Source organism: Cervus canadensis, chromosome 6 (genome assembly GCF_019320065.1).
Source record: "Cervus canadensis isolate Bull #8, Minnesota chromosome 6, ASM1932006v1, whole genome shotgun sequence".
Lineage (NCBI taxonomy): Eukaryota > Metazoa > Chordata > Mammalia > Artiodactyla > Cervidae > Cervus > Cervus canadensis.
The window spans coordinates 21144435-21168670 of NC_057391.1; the positions used below are offsets into that span (position 1 = coordinate 21144435).

General features: G+C 40.0%; 1 pseudogene and 1 gene segment (V, D, J or C); one reads left to right on the plus strand and one right to left on the minus strand.

The window, feature by feature from the left end:
• Positions 1–24236, minus strand: part of LOC122443232 — a 331145-nt gene that overhangs the window by 292976 nt on the left and 13933 nt on the right.
• LOC122443984 lies at positions 687–1818 on the plus strand (annotated as a pseudogene).

The window sequence follows — 24236 nt, forward strand, 5'->3', positions numbered from 1 at the left end:
ATTCACTCTGCTCTTCTCATTCCTAGTCCTGGAAAATACCAGGCTTTCTTCCATTTTAAAGCTTTTTATTTGTTTTCCCTATACCCCAGATCCTTTCTCCTCATTTCTTAGCAGGACCTGTTCTTTCTTTTCATTTGAATTTCAGCCTAAATATCATCTCAGAGACTTTTCTCCTGACCAGTCAATGAAAGTGTTCTCTACTCTTGCTCTGTCTTATCACTTTCTTTTATTTTCTTCTGAACATTTATAAGATATGGTTTACCTTGTTTATTTACTCAGTAGAACATTAATTCAATGGGAGAAGCTTTTTTGTTGAATTTGTTCATTGTTATATCTTCAGGACTTAGAACATACCTGATAAATAATAAGTGCTTGGTAAATATTGGTGGAATAGTGAGTTTGTTTATTCCTGTATTTTTCATGTCCTTCTCTGCACCATATTGATATAAGCTTCATGGGTGGAGGGACTTTACCTTGTTTATTGTTGTGTACTAAATGTCTAGGCTATTGTCTGGTCCATAATAGTCCCTCAACAAATATTTATTGAACAAACAGGCAGAACCTAGAATGGGAGAAGAACAGGCTGTCTAAGCAGCACCCCTGGCCTCCTTGCCTCTCTTCTCCTCACCTGGCTCTCGCTGCCTGCCCACCCTGCTGCTTGCTTGGTGCCCAGAATACCTTCCACCATGACCATCTTGGCGAGCTCCCACTTGAACAAATCCATCAAGCAGGTGTACATGGTCCTACCTTAGGGTGAGAAAGTCCAAGCTATGTACATCTGGATCGACGGTATTGCAGAAGGACTGCGCTGCAAGATCTGAACCTTGAATTCTGAGCCCGAGTATATAGAAGAGCTGCCTGTGGAATTTTGATGGCTCTAGTACTTTTCAGTCTGAAGGCTCCAACAGTGACATATGTCTTGTCCCTGCTGCCGTGTTTCGGGACCCTTTCCGCAAGGACTCCAACAAGCTGGTGTTCTGTGAAGTCTTCAAGTACAACCGAAAGCCTGCTGACACCAATTTAAGGCACACCTATGAACGGATAATGGACGTGGTTAGCAACCAGTGCCTATGGTTTGGAATGGAGCAGGAATATACTCTCATGGGCACAGATGGGCACCCCTTTGGTTGGCCTTCCAACGGCTTTCCTGGGCCCCAAGATCCATACTACTGTGGTGTGGGAGTGGACAAGGCCTACTGCAGGGATATTGCAGAGGTTCACCACCGGGCCTGCTTGCAGGCAGGCATCAAGATCTGGGGTAGGGATGCCGAGGTCATGCCTGCGCAGTGGGAATACCAGATAGGACCCTGTGAAGGAATCAACATGGGAGATCATCTGTGGGTGGCCTGTTTCATCTTGCATCATGTGTGCAAAGACTTCGGAGTGATCACCACGTTTGATCCTAAGTCCATTCTTGGAAACTGGAATGGTGCTGGCTGCCATGCCAACTTTAGCACCAAGGCCATGCAAGAGGAGAATGGTTTGAAGTACCCTGAGGAGGGCATTGAGAAACTAAGCAAGTGGCACCAGTACCACAACTGAGCCTACGATCCCAAGGGGGCCCTGGGCAATGCCAGGCGCCTAAATGGATTCCATGAAACCTCCAACATCAAGGACTTCTCTGCCGGCATGGCCAACCTCGGTGCTAGCATCCACATCCCTCGGACTGTTGGCCAGGAGAAGAAAGACTACTTTGAAGACCGTCGCCCGTCTGTCAACTGTGACCCCTCCGCTGTGACGGAAGCCCTTATCCTCACATGTCTTCTGAACGAAATGGGCGACGACAAGCTCTTCCAGTACAAGAACAAAGTGGACTAGACCTGCAGCCCTCAAAACACCTCTAATTCTACATCTTGCTCCCACTCTTGCTCCTTTCAATGTCATAATAACAATAACCCAAAGGGTAGAATATCAAGGTTTTTTTTTTTTTTTTTTAATTCCTCACACCCAATTAATATCTCTTGCTTTCTTTAGTCAGGATTGAAAGAGTCAAGTTCTTAATCATTTCACAACCACCTACCTATCCCTGCCCTTTTCTTTTTCCTATCACCGGAGCTTTCTCGTGCATTCGTTGGGGTTGGGGAAACATAACCACTGCTTCCATTTAATCAGGAGTGTTTGTCCAGTAGGCATAGCTTTCTGGACAGAGAGCCCAGTCACTGTTAAGGGATGGGGAGGACTTTTCTGAGCAGTTTCTGAGTGGGGGACTGGGGTGCTGGATTCTGTGGTTTGGTTAGGATTTCCCTTCTTGGTGGGAGGTTCCATTACTTAGGAGGTTGTAACCAACTTTCTATTAAAACTGAGAATTAGAGGGGAAGGAAGGGTGGGAAGTCAGGTAGGAAAATACCCTAGATCTCCTGGTGTGGTGCTTCCCTTGCCTGAGGCTCAACGCCCTGACAGGCTCAGGATAAATGGATGGATAGTCCTACCTTCAAAGAAAAAGTTCTCATTGTGTGGTCCTCCATTTATAACACAAAGCAGAGTAGTATTTTTATATTTAAATGTAAATATATTTAAATGTATATATATATATATATATATGGGAGTGCAGATAAATGTTTGTTTTCTCTTTAGGGAGAAAAGGCCATTCTGATTACCGGGAACCCAAATTTGAGACAAGTAGTTTGGTTAGAAATAAGGATCTCCTTTTGAGTTGGGGTGGGGATGGGGGTGGCCATGCTGGAAAACTTGGCTGTTTGGGGCTGTTACTCTGTCACTACCACTTCAGAGATTCTCTCTGCCCCGCTCGCCCTTCTGGGGAGGCTGACATTGATTGGTTAACAGGTGGAAGCCCATGATAGCAGTAGCCATCACCTGAGCCCCGGGTTTAAAAAGCCACACATGTACTTGTACACACAGGAGTTTGGCAATATGTGTTGGCTGGTCAACTTGAGCTTGTTACTGACAAGGGGGTATTGGGCTTTTTTTTTCCGGTGGGACTAGCATGTCACTAAAGCAGGCCTTTTGATATATTAAGAGAAAATTTTTTTTAAAAGCAAAACAGAAGTTTAGATTTTAATCATATTTGTAGGGTTTCTAAGTCTTTGTTTTACAGAATTGCTTGTTTGCTTCATCTGTCTCCTCCCCATCTCTGCTCTGGAGGAAATGGGACAAGTCTGGAGTTCAAACAGTTGTAATTTTGTACCTTGGTATCTGTTCTCTGAGTGTGAAATATTCCCCTCCTTTGTTAAGATTCTTGAGGAGTTACTATTTTTCTTTCTTTTATAATAAAACAAACTCCACTTTTGTCCTTAAAAAAATGAATAAAACAGTATGATTAATGTACCCAGTATTTGTGAAATAAATGTGGTTTAACATCACTTTTCTTGGCTGTTTAATGAAGAAGACTATCTCTTAATCCTGAGGAAGTGTTTTAATTCTTATCAATTTTCTCACAAATGTGATAGACTCAGAATAGCAAGTCACCTTCCCTGGACAACAGTCTTATCCAGGGTGAAGAACATGGATGCATGTAAAGTGAATATAACCATAGGATGAACAGTATGTCTATTAGGTCATAAGCTCCTTGACAGCAGAGTGTCTCAGGCATTTTATCCATGGAGTCTAGAAGTGCTTTCACCTAGTTACTCACATTTACTGAATTGAAATGTTAAAATTTTAAGGAAAAAGATGGAATCCTAAACCTGTCCAGAAAGAATAAAAAAGTCATAAAAGAGAAAGATTCAAAGTGGTATCACCCTACTTAACAGCAACTCTGGATATAAAGAAATAGTGGAATGCTACTTTCAAAATACTGAGTCACCAGAAGTGTTTTGTACTTTTCCTCTCATTAAAAAACTCAGAGGAAATAGCTTTTCTTCCCTAATACTGGAAATACTGATAGAATTTCAACTTATAGGCTTATATTCAGTCAAAATATTAATCAAGAGTGAGGGTAGAATAAAGACATTTTCAGGCATGCAAAGAGTGACGGAAGAAAAGTCCCATGCAGCTTTTATTACAGAGGTTTCAGAGAACATGTTTTATCAAAAATAAAGACTGAACTGAAAAATGAAGATACATGAGGTTCAAGATGCAAGATAACCAATACGGTGAGCAATGCTAAAAAGTCCTAGGATAACATTTGTGCAACAAAGTCAAAGAGTGATTATTTCACACAAGGCTGATGATAGAGGTCAAGGAACAGAGAATCTGTAGGAAAAAAAGAGAAAAAAAAAAAGGATGCTCTACTAGATATATTTGATTCGTTTGGGAGAAATTATTAACAAATATTAAAAAAATCTGTTGAAGAACTCACAAAATAAATAGGGAATTGATATAGGACAAATGAAAAAAATGAGGCAATTACTAACTAAAAGTTCCCTGGTAGCTCAGTTGGTAAAGAATCTGCCTGCAAAAAAAAAAAAAAAAAAGAATCTGCCTGCAATGCAGGAGACCCCGGGTCAGTTCCTGGGTTGGGAAGATCCCCTGGAGATGGGACAAGCTACCCGCTCCAGTATTCTGGCCTGGAGAATTCGCAGAGCCTGAACATGAATGAGCAACTTACACTTTCACTTTCAATTGTACTAGAAAGGAAATGTAATCACTGTACTCATTTTGGCTGGACAGTGACAGTATTGACATGGTCATAATCATATTTATCATGACTATCGGTTTAACTCCATATTGTGATATAACCATATTAGGAAGGTGGCAGTGATGCTGTGTTACCATAAAAGAAATTCAGTAGATAATGTCTAATATTTTTAAAAACGTATTTATTTTTAGTTGGAGGATAATTACTTTACAGTGTTGTGTTGTTTTCTGCCTGTACATCAGCATAAATCAGCCATAGGTAGATAATGTCTAATACTGACAAATCAAGGAGAAAGCATATAACTTAGAAACTGCTAAAATGGAGTTGGATTGACAGTGGGAGTAGAACATCATATTGCTGGTTTTTGTTTTTTGTTTTTTTTTGATGGGGCGGGAGTGGGAGAACAGAACTGTGTAATACCTCTTACTTTTTAGATAATGTGCCAGTAGTATTTTGATTTAAAAAATCTTTGATTTTAAAAGAAAAAGATTTAGTTATAAGTTAATGTGTGCATTATTTTACTGAGCAACAAGAACAGTAATAACAATAGTATGTGCATGCTAAGTCACTTCAGTGGTGTTTGACTCTCTGCAACCCTATGGACTGCAGTCTGCCAGGATCCTCTGTCCATGGGGATTCTCTAGGCAAGAATACTGGAGTGGGTTGCTATACTCTCTTCCAGGAGATCTTCCCAACCCAGGGATCGAACTCACATTCCCTGTGTCTCCATCATTGAGAGGATACTTTACTGCTGAGCCACTGGGGAAGGGAAATCCTATTAACAATAGTTCTCATGCTTCTGTTAAGAATTCCACTGGGGGTGAGGAATAATGATGCAAGGAATCCTTGGTGAAGTAAAAGTAAAGAACCAGCAAGTGAGACCCACTGGGTTTGATAATTTGTTTCATAAATTTTCATAATTTTCTGTTAGAGTTCTCCATGTGAGAAACTTAGAATCTGTGTTTTTTCCAAAGCAGTTGTTGAGCTTCCCCAGGGCCACTTTACCCAGTTTTTTATCTTCCCACTCAAACCAAACATAAAGTTATCCTTCTACCAGGTTTTCTAAGGCCATTTGATATTTTCCCTAATATGATTTTAAAAGGTCAATAATTGATGGGTATTATTAATGAAGAATTTGGAAGCTAAAATTATTATTAGGTGCTTGTTACTTACATCCCATTCATTTCTCCAAAGATCTGAGGTATTAACACATCAGTGAGTGTTAGTAAACTTATGATGCATCTAAATCTATTATGCTACTAATAATATCTACCACTTATATAATACTAACTATGGACTGGCTTCCCCAGTGACTCAGCAGTGAAGAACCTGCCTGCAATGCGGTAGATGCAGGAGACCTGGCTTCGATCCTGGGTCGGGAAGATCCCCTGGAGAAGTAATGGCAACCTACTCCAGTATTCTTGCCTAGAGAATCCCATGGACAGAGGAGACTGGTGGGCTACAGTCCATAGGGTCACAAAGCGTCAGACATGACTGAAGTGAATTAGCATGTACATGGACTGGGGATTATTTCAAGCACGTTGCATGTGTTATCACATGTCATCCCACAAATCGGAGTTAGGTACTGTGGTTACCAGTTTCCCTTTTTAAAAAAAATAATTGAGTAAAAACTGAGGCATATAGAAAGTGTAACTTGACTAAGATCATCCAGTTAGTTAGAGGTGGAACCAGTATTTTTATACTCTGGCCATTTAGCTCCAGAGAGTGTATATTCTACTTCCTATGCAATAGATCATATATTGTTCTAGTTAACATATTTGGTGATGATGCTTTAGTGATTGGGGTGGTCTGCAGGGGGAAAATCTTAAATTTAAAAAGTTTTTGAAATGCATCATTTGGAATATATTTTAGTTGGTCAAAGGAGTCTCATGTCTGATGAGAGAGACAGATGAATATGGAAAGACAAGGATGAGAAGAGATGATGCCTTTCAGATTCAGAGTTTGGGTACAGGTTCCAGATGCCTGCAGAGCACTGTGTCTCCACAGCACAGAAGTAGACGGCAGAGTCTGTGGCCTGGGAGGCTGTGATGTGCAGGGAGCTGTAACATTCCCTCCTGTTTATTGTGGCACTTACTCTTCCTTTCCTCTTCGTCTCTAGGCTCAGAATAAGCAAGGAGATGATGCCTCCTCCAGGATTCTGTTGCAACCACTGTAAGGTGATCATTCCTTCTGAGTAATTACAGTTGATTGTACCTTCCTGGGCACTCAGGTATCGGGGACTCTGCTCCACTCCATTTTTACCACTTACCTCTGTTCTCAAAGATATTAGCAAGCAGAGAATATTACCATTAGTGAAGCATTTCTACAAATTTCTTTCCTTACACATTTCCCAGAGGGCACTCCAGTTTAGTCACTGGGAGTCCCTTATCCTCTCAGAACTTTGAAAAAATGTCCATTTATTCTTCATATCCATTTAGTCTTCATCTTCCCATATCCAGAAACTCCCCAACTTACAGTGTAACTGAAGCCACAGAATAGCCAACGAAACTTGCTGGGTCTTCACCATTTTTACCACAGGTTTCTGTTACAGAATTTGGAATATATGTTAATTGTTCAAAGGAGTCTATGATTGCTGTAAGTTCTCCTCATTTACTTTAGAAATCAAAAGGGATTTCCAACCCATTAAAGGCAGCACAAATGCACACGTCTGCACTATTTGTAGGGCCTCCTGTACCAGAAACCATCCACAGTCTTTTAAATAAAACGTCCACATTGCCATCTAGTGGCAGCACACACAGCCATTCATGATGTAGGTCAAACTGACGTAAACACCAAGAAAAAACGAACCAAAGTTAGGATCAGCCCTTGGTGCCCTGGGAGTTATGGCAAGATGAGGACCAGAAGTCCAATGATTCCTCGGCTTCAGTGGGCTATGCTACACCAGGTAGAGTAGGTGACAACCCGTGCATTTTATAGCGTATGTTTCTGAAAACCCAAGGACAGCTCTGTTCTGGCTTTTAAAAGTATTCCTTATGAACATCCCTGGTTTCTTCATATGACATCCTTGTTTCTTCACATGATATTATTTTGAGCTTGTAGTTGTTTCCTACTTTTGGGATTCCTTCCCAGCCTACATCCCCTCCATTGGAAGTGCCCCTTAAGGGATGAATCTAGGGTCATGTTCGTAAAAAGTGACCTTGTTTTCCTGACTACAACATATTGAGTCTGGGTAAATCCTGGGCTTACGAATTTGGAGTAGGTGTATAGAAATAGTAGTTAGACAATATTTGTCACTAGAGCTATAAAACCCTATTGAGTTCCAGTCAGAGTCATCTCTTGGCAAATGAAAGCTAGGTAGGTTCATACTCAGGTTATTGTGGAGCAGAAACTAGCAGGCTTACAGTGGAAGCTGGTCTCCCAAGAGAACTGATTATACTTTCTGAGAGAACTAGGTTTAGAAAGAACAGAAAATTGATGGCTTTCTTCTTCCTGTGAGATCTAGCTGTATTTTTTGCAAATGGGTTTTATGAGATTCACCTGTATCTTTTCAGACACTCTCCTTTTCCTTGAGCTAGTGTGAGTGGGTTGTACAACCAGTTCATGTTCACAAAAGATACTGTAAGTCCAGGGTCCCTGGTTCTATACACCACAATCAATTTTCATAAAAATATATGTAGAAGTATGGTATGTAGTTTTCACCATTAAATTTTATTTTGACTGTTACAATCCATCTAATATGATCTAACATTATAGCTACCTACCTCAACATTGTGCTACTCGCACATTTAACGGGCATACCTTACATGAATTTATGTTAGATGACCATGAACAAGTCAGGATGAGGGATAAAACTGTGTGACACAACAAGACAGTTTTCTGTGTGGTATCTTTACACATGGCCATTGTCTCATGTGGGGAAGCCGTGGACAGCAGCATTATACAGTAGGGCAAAGTGAAATATGGACGTGGTTTGGAGCCAAATAGATTTAAGTTCGAGTGTTAATTAGCCTCGCCACTAACTGGATTGGGTTTTGAAAAGTTACCACAATTTCAGTCCCAGGTTTCCTGTAAAATGAGGGTAACGATACCAAACTGCGGTTTTGTGGTGAGAATTACAGATAACGTGGGAGTTCGCAAAGTCTAGTGGTTGAGGATGCAGGATTTGGGGGACTCCACCTGTCCTCGAAGCTGGCTCTCCTTATACTGGCTCTTCTCAGGCAAGTTAGTTTCTCTGTGCCTCAGTTACCTTGGTGCTAATAATTGTACCCACTTCATGGGGCTGTAGTAAAGATTAAATAAATAATGTGTGTGATGCACTTAGAACAATACTTCATACATATTAAGTGCTTAACAAATGTTAGCTGTTATCATTATTGATAGTATAATAGGGCCTGTGATCACTCAGCAGATGATACATGATATTATTATCTTATTATTTTCCCAATGAAACACAAAATAGGAAATGTCTTGCAAACATCTGAGCCAATTTAAGTTTACAGAAAGTGCCTTGAATTTAGCAGCTTTGTCTAAAAGAATATTATAAAAAATTTAACAATATGAATGAACAAATGAATATTTATAAAACAGAAACAGACTCATAGACTTCAAAAACAAATTTACAGTTACCTAAGGGGAAAGGTGGCAGCGGGATAAATTAGTAATCCTACACATTGCTATACAATCCTACACAAATCCTATGCAACTTTGTACCCATTGAGAAGTCCAATAAGTCTTTTCTCAAGAGGGCATGATACATCTTTATTTTCTAATCCTCCTACCAATGTGTTGGTCCATGCTAAATTCTTCACTTTTCAACTAACTGATCAGTGAATGTTTGGAGAATGATTACTTAATAGCTTATGCTGAGTCTTTTGAATACAAGGGCGTTTCTTACTATTTTTGTTGTTTTATCTCCATGTGCAGGTGGAAGAAAAAAATGCAGCCTGTGTTTGAGAGAACTTTGAATATCCTGTTTATGTTGCTTTGGAAAAGAAAAGGTAGAATACCATACTGATTATTTTGATTCAAAATGTTATTTTGAATGTATAAAGCAGGGATACCTTCACAAAGATTAGTGATGTCTGGTCATAAATATAATAATTTCTGTGAACTACCAAATTCTTCCACTCTATAGAAGACAGTGCTATCTATCTATGTCACTTCATTCAGTTTTTTTAATTGGGTCCTTAAGGGAGAGAATACGACTTATTGATCACAACAACCTGGGTCAGGGGTGGAGGTTGAGACTGGGTGGTGTGATAAACTGGGGGGTTGGTAAGTCTTGTTAGGTGGTCAGGACTAGGTAGAGATTGCCGTAAGAGGGCAGAATCGCTATAGTGCTTTGAGACCTGATCTGTTTCTTTTAGCCCATCTTTTCTCATTTCATCCCCATGTTATATTGTGTGATTATTTTTATTTCTTTTTTACAGATGAAAAACTAAAGCTCTGAGATACCAATTAATGTGGCCAAATTTGCATAGCAGATAAGCAGTAGGGCCAAGACTGGGATGCAAGTTATTACAACCTAATTCCTAAATATCCTTCAAGGAAGCCTCAAAGCACAGTGGAGAGCTGGCTTAATTGAGAGCAGGTCCGTTTCTGAGACTCTTTCCCCTCAACCCATTTTCAGTCAAAGAACTGCTGTGCCCCTGGAATTCAAAGCAATTATAGCTGATTTCATTTTCCCTGTCTTCTAACGGCATCCTGGCAGACCGTGAGAGCGCAGGGCTCCTTGGTCAGAGGCTCCCTGGGCCCCTGAGGTTTTTGCACAGCTTCCCCGGTGCCCTTGGCTCACAACAGGGGAACTTTTTCCTTTACATTTCTGGCTCCAAAATTTTTGCTGTTTTTCTTGTCTCTTCCTGAAGAAACTGCAGAGTTTATTGGGATATTGGATCTCTTAACATTGCTTTGGTTTTCTTGAAGCCTTGTTTTCTGTCTTTATTTCCTTCCCCAGCCCAGATGTCATTTTGTCTAGTTTCTCAGGGCTGAAAGAATTGCTCTTCAGGTATATAAGCTTGCACTGAGGTTAGATGAGGTTGGACTTGAGTTGAGTATTTGCAGTCTTTACTTCTGGTCTCAGAGTGAGTGGCTCAAGGCTAGTGGTGCCCATTTGGGAAAAGGCTGGGTAAAGCCCTTGGAATAACAGAGGAGGAATTCCATGATCGTGTGTGTGTGTTTAACCTTCATTGCTTTAATAGGTGGACAATGAATCACACTGATCTATTTTTACGTTTCTCTGCTAAAGAACTTGTATACCTCATTATAAATTGGCTGTCCATTTGTACTTCTTTTTGTAGATTGCCCATTTTTCCTCCAGGGAAATTAATGTTTTTATTATTGATTTATAGAAGACATTTTAATTACAAGGGTATTATCAGAAAATCACAGGATACATATTTTAAAATAACTGATGGCAAAGAACATTCCTTTCCTGCATTACTGGTCTCGTAGATTCGATCAATGAGCTATTAGAGGACAATTTGTCCCCTGCTCGGTATGGGCAGGGTTTTGAAGACGCACAAGAGTGCACACAAAACAGTGTCTGGTGCTCAGATGGAGGATTTCTGCAACTGAAAGGATGCTGACTTCTAACCCGAGGGGCCTGCAAACCTTTATGATCTTTCTCTTCATTTTTCATGATGCCTCAGAGAGGAGGCACCTTAAGACCTTTTGGGGGTATTGGACATACCCAAAGAGGAAGGAAGACCCACATTTCGTAGGTATAGTTTGATGTCAGGTGCATCCCTTAAGAGAGGGTCACATGGCCCCCTGCCTGGGTCACTGAGTCTCCAATGGTTCTTCCTGAAAAAACAAGGCTTTTGTCATGATGAATAGAAAGAGTGTGGCATTCAATTAATGGCATTCAATTAATAAATAGGGGTGGTAAGAGAAATTACAAAACCAGCCAGAGGTTTTTTTTTTTCCATTTATTTTTATTAGTTGGAGGCTAATTACTTTACAATATTGTAGTGGGTTTTGTCATACATTGACATGAATCACCCATGGATTTACATGTATTCCCCATCCCGATCCCCGCTCCCACCTCCTTCTCCACCCGATCCCTCTGGGTCTTCCCAGTGCACCAGGCCCGAGCACTTGTCTCATGCATCCAATCTGGGCTGGTGATCTGTTTCACCCTGGATAATATACATGTTTCGATGCTGTTCTCTTGAAACATCCCACCCTTGCCTTCTCCCACAGAGTCCAAAAGTCTGTTCTGTACATCTGTGTCTCTTTTTCTGTTTTGCATATAGAGTTATCATTACCATCTTTCTAAATTCCATATATATGCATTAGTATACTGTATTGGTCTTTATCTTTCTGGCTTACTTCACTCTGTATAATAGGCTCCAGTTTCATCCATCTCATTAGAACTGATTCAAATGAATTCTTTTTAATGGCTGAGTAATATTCCATGGTGTCTATGTACCACAGCTTCCTTATCCATTTGTCTGTTGATGGGCATCTAGGTTGCTTCCATGTCCTGGCTATTATAAAGAGTGCTGCGATGAACATTGGGGTACATGTGTCTCTTTCAGATCTGGTTTCCTCAGTGTGTATGCCCAGAAGTGGGATTGCTGGGTCATATGGCAGTTCTATTTCCAGTTTTTTAAGAAATCTCCACACTGTTCTCCATAGTGCCAGCCAGAGTTTTAAGCTGTCATTTTTCCTCATCAGGAATGACAACATCACAAGTGTCAAGGTGAAAGCAGAGATCATGGCTGCTCCAGGCCTGGGGGCTGAGGTGAGCTGCACTTTCTCTTGGCTTGGACTAGCAGCCCTGTCCTGGAAGAACCACACAACGTACGTGAGGGCTGAGCTGCAGGTTTGCGCCAGTGGTTGCACATCCTTCCTTTTGGCTTGAGGTGTTTGTGTTTTTCAGTAGTGATTTCTCTTTCAGAAGTGAAACTCCCAAGTCACTAAAGCTACTGGGTCCTTAGTGGTACATACAAGTACTGTGATTCCATATGTGATTGTTTCTTATCTTAGAGATGCCAAGACACACAAGTGCTTCTCGACCGGCAGAAGAACCACAACAAAAATAAAACACAATGGCACCCTACCTTGGACTATGGAGTGAACTTCTCGCATTTCTCCTGATTCTTGTTGAATTAGTGACAGAGACAGAAGTGCAGGTTTGTGAGATACATGCTGCCCTTTCTGTGTCTAGTTAAACCAATAGGAATGAATAATAATGATACAAAATAAGGCTTTGCATACATTATTTCACATGACAATAAAAAGTAGGTGTTAGTACTATTCATTTCCATCTCACAGGTGATGGAACTGATGATCAGAAAGCCTAAGTAAACTGTCCAAGGTCACGCACTGTTCAAGTGGTGAAGCCAGAATTAGTACCAGGTCTGTCTCTCCACTTCCTGAGTCCACAGGTTTATTCAATAGATATTCACTAGGCTTGAGACACTACCAAGTCTATCAAATAATATGAATTCAGTATTTATAGAATAAATGAATGAATCAATATATGAGAAAATGAAGTATTTGATTTTGGAGCCTGGGGATTTAACTAGAACCTACACCCTTCTAAATGTTACTTCTTTACATCTTTGCTCCTAGCCTTGGAAGAGGAGACAACCAAAAAGACCCAGGCTTTGCTAAATGATTTTTGATGATGATACAGCCTCTTCTATGGTGGGAAAACTGCAGTGTTACCTAGAGAGGTAAGTTGGGATCCTGTTGTTGGTTTGCAAACTGGCTCCCATACATGGAGGGCAAGGAGAGGCTAAAGAAAGAGGCGGACTACTTTAGGTTGGTAGGTGGCAGTTTTAATAAGCAAAGGAATTTCCCTAATGAGGCTTGTTCTGGGAAGCCAGAGGATGAGAAGATCTCTGAACACACCCACTAGAATTTTATAAATTCATCTAGAGGCCTTACCTGGTTTATGGGTCTCAACACCATATAGCTCTCTCAAGGTTGCATCCTTGAAAGTGACTGCTTGTGCAGGAAGAGTGGGTGGAACATACATTTTAAGGTCAGGGAGAGGATAAGGAACCTCTGTCCAGGTACAAGTCCAGTTCTTTGGTCACGACCTCTTGATGACCTTCTCCAGCACCTGCATAGACCGCACCTATGGGAAACACAGTGAGTGCCTCTCTTTCTGAGTTTGTAAAACAGCTCATGGTAAAACTCAGCCTCTTACTTGGCTTGATTAATAACTTATTTATATATTTATTTTCTTCTGCAGATAGAGCTTTCCTAGTACTTGGGACTCTGCCATGGCTGGGGTCAACATAGGTAAAGGACCTATATTCAGTCTTCAGGTGCCAAGAAAAAGTACATCTCACCAGCTCAGAGGTAGGTGGAGAGGTGATGTACCACACCAATTGGCACATTTAATTTGCCCTCACTCTCTACTCCACAAGGTTGAACTATTATCAGATTAATGCAAGGTCTCTCCCATGCTCCCATCTGAACACCTGTACCTGGACAATTTGAATAATGGCTGTTACTGCTGCTAAGTCACTTCAGTTGTGTCTGACTCTGCAACCTCATAGACGGCAGCCCACCAGGCTTCCCCGTCCCTGGGATTCTCCAGGCAAGAACACTGGAGTGGGTTGCCATTTCCTTCTCCCATGCATGAAAGTGAAAAGTGAAAGTGAAGTCGCTCAGTCCTGTCCGACTCCTAGCGACCCCATGGACTGCAGCCTATCAGGCTCCTCCGTCCATGGGATTTTCCAGGCAAGAGTACTGGAGTGGGGTGCAGTTCAAACTAAAGACCAGGGCCAGCTTCAAGGGTGTGAATTCTGTGCCGTCTCATAAGACCCCACGCTTAAAAGGCCCCATGCTTATTTTAATGCTCTGCTGTTGCCATCTTGAAATTCTTAGGAAGATTTGCACATGAGGTACTACATTTTCATTTTGCACTTGGCCCTGCAAGTTATGTAGATTGTCATGTTAAAGGCCTCTACCTCCTAGAGATAGAGGAGGTCACTCAACATGATGAGACAGCAGAGATCCTTATCATACAGCCATTCACTGAGGTGAATGGAAAGGAGTATGTCAAGGCTGCATATCGTCACCCTGCTTATTTAACTTATATGCAGAGTGCATCATGAGAAATGCTGGGCTGGAAGAAGCACAAGCTGGAATCAAGATTGCTGGGAGAAGTATCAATAACCTCAGATATCCAGATGACACCACCCTTATGGCAGAAAGTGAAGAAATAAAGAGCCTCTTGATGAAAGTGAAAGAGGAGAGTGAAAAAGTTGGCTTAAAACTTAGCATTCAGAAAACTAAGATCATGGCATCTGGTCCCATCACTTCATGGCAAATAGATGGACAAACAATGGAAACAGTGAGAGACTTTTTTTTGGCCTCTAAAATCACTGCAGATGGTGACTGCAGCCATGAAATTAAAAGACGCTTGCTCTTTGGAAGGAAAGTTATGACCAACCTAGATAGCATATTAAAAAGCAGAGACATTACTTTGCCAGCAAACATCTATCTAGTCAAAGCTATGTTTTTCCAGTAGTCTTGTATGGGTCTGAGAGTTGGACTATAAAGAAAGCTGAGCGCCGAAGAATTGATGCTTTTGAACTGTGGTGTTGGAAAAGACTCTTGAGAGTCCCTTGGACTGCAAGGAAATCCAAGGAAATTCAATTCCTTCATCCTAAAGGAAATCGGTCCTGAATATTCATTGGCAGGACTGATGCTAAAGCTGAAACACCAATACTTTGGCCACCTGATGTGAAGAACTGACTCACTAGAAAAGACCCTGATGCTGGGAAAGATTGAAGGCTGGAGGAGAAGAAGATGAGAGAGGATGAGATGCTTGGATGGCATCACTAACTCTATGGACATGAGTCTGAGTAGGCTCCAGGAGTTGGTGATGGACAGGGAAGCCTGGCGTGCTGCAGTCCATCAGGTCGCAAAGAGTCAGGCATGACTGAGCGACTGAACTGAATTGAACTGAACTGATTCACTGAGGTGTGTTGGATTTTCATTTGCCCTCTCCTCTGTGTTTCACATTACCCTCATCATCATGGGATCATTTTCTCAAGTCCTTGATGTGTACAACTTTGAGCAAGAAGTCTTAAACAGAGAAGAAAACTCCAGTATTTGTTCTCAGAGAGATGCCATCTTTATGTATCTGAGATCAGGACTCCTTTGTATTATTTCCCCTCAAATTCACATATCATTAGAATCAGAGTATTCCCAGCAGTCATCCAATGTCATCTATCTCTTCCCTGGCAAGAATAGAGACACCAATTGCTCCTGAATGGGCTTCTCTTTATGGAAGAAGGCTCTGAGCCCAGAAGAATGTCAGACACCATTGGTTCTGACTATATAAAAATTTATTTTAATTTTTTATTTATAATCATCAAGCTGTACATTACATCCCCAGAACCTGTTAATCGTCCAGCTGGGAGCTTGTGCCTTTTTGACAACTTTTTGCTTTTGATGTTAACATAACAGTCTTCCCTACCTTCATCTTTTTTTTTTTTTAATTGGTGAGTCACTAATGATACATTTATTTTCTATCATTTAATATTTATTTATTCATTTGGCTGTGTTGAGTCTTAGTTATGGTGTGTGGGCTCTCTAGTTGTGGCACATGAGTTCTGTAGTTTGTGGTGGGGGCTTAGTTGTCCAGCGACAAGTGAGTGGGGATCTTAGTTCCCCAGCCAGGGACTGAACCCACATTCTTTGCATTGGAAGGTGGATTCTTACCCACTGGACCACCAGACAAGTTCCCTGATTTCATCTTGACTACCTGTAGTCTATTCTCAGCACAACAGCCAGAGTGAGACTTTTCAATGGGAGTTAGTCATTCTTTTTCTAAAGCCCTCCTGTGGTTCTTCGTTCCACCCAGTCCTTGAATACATTGGGTGTTTCCTAATTTAGAACTGAATTCTTTCCTCTGCCTGAAAAGCTCTTGCCCCAGATAGCCTCAAGGTTCACTCCCTCATTTTCTTCAAGTGCTTGCCCAGATGTTATCCTTCAAGCAAGCCTTCTCTGACCACCTAATCTAAAATTGCAAGGGGAGCTACTTTCCTGTGCCCCACCCTCAGCACTACCTAATCCCTTCACCCTGCTTGAGTCTCCTCTCCGTAGATTCATCTTCTAATATACTATACAATTTACTTATTATATTTAATGTGTATGAAAATGGAATCTCCATGAATTTGATATCTTTCAGCATTTTGTTAATAGGCCTACAAGATAGCCTGGTACAGAGTGGACACTCAGTAAACATTTGTTGAATACATTATTTAATCTGAGAACAAACATACTTTCTGAACAAACATACTTTCTGCTTTGGGATGGAACTGGACACATTGCCCCCATGGCCACCCAAATCATTCTACATTTACACCAGCCTATGTACTAGGGACTCTGCCTGTGTATTTCAGTGAGAGGTAGGAACAGCAGATTCCCTGCAAGCCAACCTTCCAGAGAGGGAATTGTCCTCACATAGAGCTCCAGCCTGGTGATTATGCATGTTAATACTGGAAGGATGCTGAGGTGACAGATCAGGACTGGAGGGCACAGTTTTTGCTTTCTATTGTTATAATCATGAAGCCCAGCCTTTATGCTGGGGTAAGGCCTGGTGCTTCTCATTAATTCAGCTTAAAAATCTCCATGTCTCAAGACTGGGATCCTTTCGTAGGGTCTGATGCTGACTCTGCTAGACTGGTGGGTTGTGCCCCAGATTGTGGGGATGTGTGCTGCCACTGGGAATCTTGTCTTTGTGTTTTCTCCAAAAAAACACTATTCTAGAAGTCCTGGTATTTTTGCTGTTTACCTGACATACATTCCATCTTATTTTAAATGTCATAAAACTGGCAAGTGGTATTACTTCCCCCTTTTTTGATGAGAAAAATGAGGCTTAGGTATATTATATAACTTGTTTAGGGGCACTGAGGTTATAGTAGAAGAGTTTGAACACCAAGGAATTTTTTTTTTGACACCAAGACTGGCATTCATATGGTTGTATTATTAGAATCTCCAATTTTATATGCAGTGGAATAATAGTTTTAAATATCATCTTACATATTTTCCTTCTTTAAAATTAATTTTTCCCCTTATAACCCTCTTGTTATAAATTCTGGAGTTGAATCTGATTGAGCCAGGAAAGGGAGATTGCAAAAAACATCCAATGAGACTTGAGACCAAAGATTCAAAATCTTGTCTTTGTGTATTGTAATAGACCTAAAAATTGTTGAGAGGAGAAAAGATATTAAAAATGAAAAGGTATTTTAGTTTCAAGAGCCAAGTACTTGATAATTTTTCCTTTTGAAACTTTGCATGCCAAGAGCAAATTTCAGGGCAGTTTTTGTCATGAATCCTGCTCTAAAACCCTGAGCTAGTAAGTGAAAGTTGCTCAGTCATGTCTGACTCTTTGCAACCCCATGAACTATACAGTCAATGGAATCCTCCAGGCCAGAATACTGGAGTGGATATGCTTTCCTTTCTCCGGGGGATCTTCCCAACCCAGGGTTTGAACCCAGGTCTCCCACATTGCAGGAGGACTCTTTACCAACTGAACTATGAAGGAAACCACTTGGGCTAGGAATGCTGATGATAAAAATCATAAGATTGATTGGCTATCCAATCAATGCAAAGGGAAATGTTGTGTGGTTTCTGTCTGGAACTCTGAAAGTTTCCAGCTTTGCAAAATTATATATTCCAACATATTTCAGCCACAGTCTAGTAGAAATAACACTATGATCTATTTAAATACTGTTTTGCAAAAATATCTGAAAATATTTTCTTGTGTGAAGAGGTTCATGGAAAATAGCTGGGAATTGAGAACTGTTGGGCCAGCCAAGGGAATCTCATTAAGGAAGATACATGGTGAAAGGACCAAGTGAAGGATATGGTTGAATCTCAAAAGACCAACAATTCCTATGGGAAAGGAGCTCTGATTCAAGACAGCTGGTAGAGCTGGAGCTTGCATGCTGAGTCTTAGAGAAATTCCTAGAAGCTACCACATGACATTTATAGTTACATTTCTTTGACCAGAACTTGGTTCATGGCCATACCTAGCTACAAGAAAGTTTGGACAACACAGACTTTATTTTGAGGCAAAGGAGGGAAAGAGAGCAGAATGGATATTGAGGAGAAAAGTACATCACAGAGGAAGAAGGAGAAACAAATGGTTTTCAGGACATTATGCTAAAAAGACAGAATTTATGGAGAGATAAATCATACCCACCAAAAATGAAGTTAAACAAATGAAACGAGCCATTGCAAGAAGAATTTTGATAAGTAGGGGATTTCAACTGTCCTCTTTCAGAATGTTACAGAATTCATAGAAAACAAAACAAACAGAATTTAATAGTACAATAAAAAAGTTGAGTACTTAGATGCACACACAAATATGAATTCATAACTTTCAAATAAAGTTAGTTGTGATTATGTGTGGTCCCAAAGTAAACCTTAAACTTTTTTGAAAAGTAGAGCTTTTATAGGGATATTCTCTGATCATAATCCAATTAACATAAAAAACATAAAAATATAAAAATGAAAAATGTAAACTCTTTTGAGATGAAAAAATGAATTTCCAGATAAACCATGAAATAGAGACAAAATTAAAAAAAAAAGTAACCAAGGATGCTAAAAGCAAAGAAAAGGAATAGTTCACACCAAAACCTATGGGACAGAGTTAAAAGTATATTCAGAGGAGAATTACTAGCCTTCAATGCCTTTTGTGGACATAAATAGCACAACTGAGAAAAGTTTCCCCTTTCCTAATCCTTACAACAAGTGGGACTGGTAACTGATGCATCTGATCAGTGTGAATCTGTGAGCATTAGAAGAAGCTCTGGTTATGGGAGGTAACTGCTGGGGATTAACATCACCAGAAACCATCATGGAGGTCCCACTGGAGGGAGCATACTTGTTTTATGTGGTGGATATGGTCACATCTAATATTTTCTTATTATACCATCACATTCTTAAAACCAACTGGTTCAGTTTTGAACACCTGGGTTATCGCTTTTAGGATAATGTATAATGATACATTCTCAAAGTGATTCTAGGAAAACAAGTGAAAATCTATGTGTTTATAAGTTGGGAAGGGGTCAGTAAGGGAAGCAAGAGGAACTTGGTTTTTATGTTTTAAATTTCAAATTAATGGATTTCTTTGAAGTCTGAGTCTTATTCACCTGTTTTGGAGTTTGCTTATGCTCTTGACTTTAAGAATATACAAAAGTTCATCTTCAGAATCAGAGTCCTTTATTCTAAGGAAGAGATCTGGAGACTCAAGTGGATATTTGTTCCTTCAATAAATTCTGTTGAAAAATGACTTTTTTCCTGTCATGAATGGTTTCCTTGTGAAACCGTTTTCAACGTTGAAATCAATATGTGGCAACATGGTGTTAAATGCTACAGAAAGGTCGTAGGAAATATGATATCTGTCTGATGCAGAAATCAAGTTCATAAATGAAAAATAAGTATTTCCTGACAAACAGTCATTAACAATAAACTTGCTTTGGTAACAGTTTGAGGAAGTAAAAATTCAGGATCCATCATGAATATTTATAAGTACACGGTCAAAGTTCTTCCAGCTTAATCCGTAAGAGTAGAGCCTCTGCTTGAGTTAAAGGAAGGTGGAACTAAGTCCGGTTTTCATGTCAGATTTTATTTTGTCTGTTATTACAGTTATTATAGCTGGTGCTGTAGGTTCTGAGGGGTATCAGGAACTTTGGTTTGTACACTGCTGATGCTGACCTTTTTAACCTGTCAGCAAATCCCTGTGGAAGCTGATAATCCTGTGAAGATTGGGACAATTTGGAGAAATAGATTAAAAAAAAAAATTGTGCTGTTACCTAGGAGGGTGTGAATGTTGAAACATTAAGGTCAGCTTTTACACATATTATAATTTCTGGAATAGATTCACTTGAAGGCCCCCTCAAATCAAGATGATTATTTGTCTAGAGATTTGGGAAGAAAAACTGATGAATCTGGTATCTGAGGGTACTGATTAGGGCTTGTCCATCTCACTGGTAAAACAGGAAAACTGTTTTCAATTATTTTCATATAAAGCTCAATTTGGATATTCCTTTTTTTAAATTTATTGAAACATAGTTGATTTACAATGTTGTGTTAATTTCTATTGCACAGCAAAGTGATTCAATTATATATATGTGTGTGTGTGTGTGTGTGTGTGTGTGTATGTGTGTGTGTGTATATAAAATACACTCTTTTTCATATTCTTTTCCATTATGGTTAGTCATAGGATATTGAATACAGTTCTCTACTATGCAGTAGGCCTTTGTTGTTTATGCATGGATATTTCTTATAAGATGACTTTCCTGATAGTGAAATTTGTTTTGATCTAGCCTGAAAAGGACAAAGTTGAATTCACTGTTTAGCAAAATATAAACAAACAAAAATGGAGCAAGCGGAAGAAAGAGTTGGTGGAGAATATAGAAAAAATATATTTTTATGATTGGCAAGAAGTCGTGTGGTAAATCCAGGGACTCTACAAAGATTAAAATTTTCTGAGATTCTTCTTTAGGAACTGTGCTTATGTGGTAGGGAACTTGAGACTGTGTGAAAGGGTGTCAAAAGGAAGCTGGGTTACAATTGCTAATGATTGAGTGGAAAAGGCATAGCCAAATTTGAATAGATTTTTTTAGTACAATTTTGTTGACTGGTAGCTTCAGCAAGCATCTTATTTTCCTAAATCATTCCTGGAGAAAGCTGCTCAATTACTGACCCCATGCTATAAAAGTGAAAACAGTGGAGAAGAGAACAATCAATTCCATATTCAAAGTTATTGCTGGTGCTTATGTAGACCTCTGTCCTCCTCAGTTCAGCTGGTCTGAGCTGAGACACCCCATTCTTAGAGCTCTTTGATGCCTTCTAGTTTCCTTTCTCCTAAAAAATTTAAATGAGGAAAATTTATTAAAGACCTGATTTGCTATAATAAGAGAAGCTTCATTATGGTGCTCTTATTCAATTCTTTCCTTTAAAAATTACCAAATTAGCTGTTAGGGTTCTCTCCTGACTTTATTTTATGAAAGTTTGCTTAAAATGCTGCTTGAGTAATTTTGGCAGATAATAGTGCTCTTTCTATTTCCTGTTGTGTGTTAATTCTTGATCTGATAGCCTCTATAAAATGTGTGAGATAATTATTTAGACATCAATTTTTGACTTTCTGTTTTCATGATTCTTGAGCTATATCTCTGCAACTCCTAACATAGTTGAAGTCAATGTATCATTGATGAGGCTCCCACACTTATGAATTTTTAGTCAAAAGTTCCTTCTCTTGTAGCATATTTTCTATTATTCACCCAGTCAAAAGCTGGTTCTACCACTCTGTGTCTGTTGACTAAGTGGGGCCTCTCACTCACACACAAAAAATCATATTCTTTTTCTGTGAAGTTCAAATAAGAAAATATAAGGAAAGAACAGAAAGGTGGTAATACAGAAGCCTTTGGAATAAGTAACCCTGCTATGTTGGAACTCCATCTTAAAATATTTATCCAAGGACTGTAATTTCAAATTACATGTACCATATAAATAAATCTACATTTGTATTATTTGTAGCCGTATGTTGGTCCTTAGACATTCCTGAGTGATGAAGAAAATGGATTGCAGGCTATAGGTACCAACACTCTTGCACATTCAATGACCAAGAAATAAAAATCCCTGACTTTTCATGGCCTGTGAAGATGTTCACAAATGTGTCTTGGGGTATATAATTCTGCATCATGGAGGGATCTGATCTGAATTTGAATTTCAACTAGTAACTAACCCAGCCCACTAATCAGCTCGACCACATGGAGAAGAGAGAACAGAACAAATCACCACACTCAGGACACAGACTGCCCTGGCAGAGGAAGGAGCAGGGCTGTGGAACAGAGCCACTGTTCCTGCGTCGTAAGAAATGTGGGCATGGACTTTTTGCAGAGTAGTTAGAGGGAAGTAAAGCCTCTAAAATAATAAAGAATTGATATTATGAATATCAACTTTCAGAAAGCATTTAAACAAACACCAGAAACATTCTGGACTTGCATAAAGATCTTTGAACCAGGGAGTGACTCCCATTGCAAACTGTTCTGGGACAGGAATATTACAGGACACATAGAGGTGCAGCAGGTTGTATCAGAGTAGATGCTATTTTCTTTGCCATTAAACTAAGTCTTCTCACTAATGACTTAGCCAGGAGCTTAGAACTTAATATGTAACTTTGTTTTGTTTTATTAACTTGATTCAAAAAAGCATGCAGCAGGGTGCTTATGAAAGATAATTTTGGATTAGTTCTATTATTCAGCAAAAAAATCCCAGAAAACTACTCATATTCAATGAGGCAAGCATCCTTTAGAAAAGGAAGTTTGACAATGTAGAATCATGGGTGTGTGTGTGTGAAGTCGCTCCGTCGTGTCCGACTCTTTGCGACCCCATGGACTGTAGCCTACCAGGCTCCTCCATCTATGGGATTTTCTAGGCAAGAATACTGGAGTGGGTAGCCATTTCCTTCTCCAGAGGATCTTCCCCACCCAGGGATTGAACCCAGGTCTCAATCATGGGTGGCCTCTCTTAAAAAACTGGCTTAGGTCACATTGGAGAGACTCATTTGTGGGATAAAGCACCCTTTGGGCAACTTTGATTATAGAGAGGTTGCAGGATGCTTAGGGGTTATTTAGAGAATCTTTCCTGAAGAGGATCCATGCAAAACCCTACTGTCACTCTAGAGAAAGTGAGCATAATCAGAGCCTTGGGTCTGAGACATACAAAACAAAAGATATTATCTGTTAAGTATGGGTCCCAGAAAATGCAAAAAAGCGATGTTGTGTGGACTCACAATATAAATGCCAGAATCACTCTGAACCCAGCATCCTTTGATTTTCTGGGGCTCCAATGATGGTTGTGCATCTATAAAAGAGAGGACACAGAGTCTAAAACCTTGGGAACCCAGGTTTGAGGCACCCTTGCCCCGCTGACATTGGAGTGGGGTCACTCTTCAGGGCCTGCATCAGCAGTGGTCCAGCAATCCTACACAGACCAGGGGGAGACTGGACATCAACAAGAAACAAGGCAAGGGTCAACTGGGAGGACCTCTGACGGTGTGTGGAAGCTGCACTAACCTCTTCCAAACTGCCCGAGTCTCTCGGGTTCTTAGACAGGTCAGGAGCTGGCGTGGGGAAGGCCTCAAAAGAGAGCATGAACTTCCTGCTTATTTGGCAGGTAGTCACTCTAACAATTAGTTGGAAAAATAAAAGAGACATAAGAGTATTTGTATGTATCCTGGGTTTGTAGATCCGGTACATGTATGTTGTTTTCATGAAATATTGTGGGTTCAGGCTTTTTAAATTAGCCTTTTAATTTTCTTTTAAGGTCCTACAATAAAAATCTCTCCACATGTTGTGAAGACTCAATCTATAGATCACATAGGTATTGCCTGTCTACTGCAGTCAAAGTTTCAGCAGGAAAAACTAGGTAAGGAGCCTCTCATAGAATATTACATTATAAAGCTTTTATTCTCTTTTCCCCTCCATGGCTATATGTTATCTTTGCATATAAAAACAAATAATGGTTCCATATTTCACAGGAATTATTTGTGACAGTAGCACTAAATGTAAAATTACTCTGTAATGGAAGACTCATGGATTTTGACTATGAGGCAATAAAAGATGAGACTTCATATTCTTGGAAAAGACATGTTTAGGTTGTTCCCCATTCTGCCTGCCTCAGAATCCTCCTTCCTTTTAAGCAAACTTCCACAATAAAGGAAATCAAAGTAAAAACACTGTTTTTCTCTCAT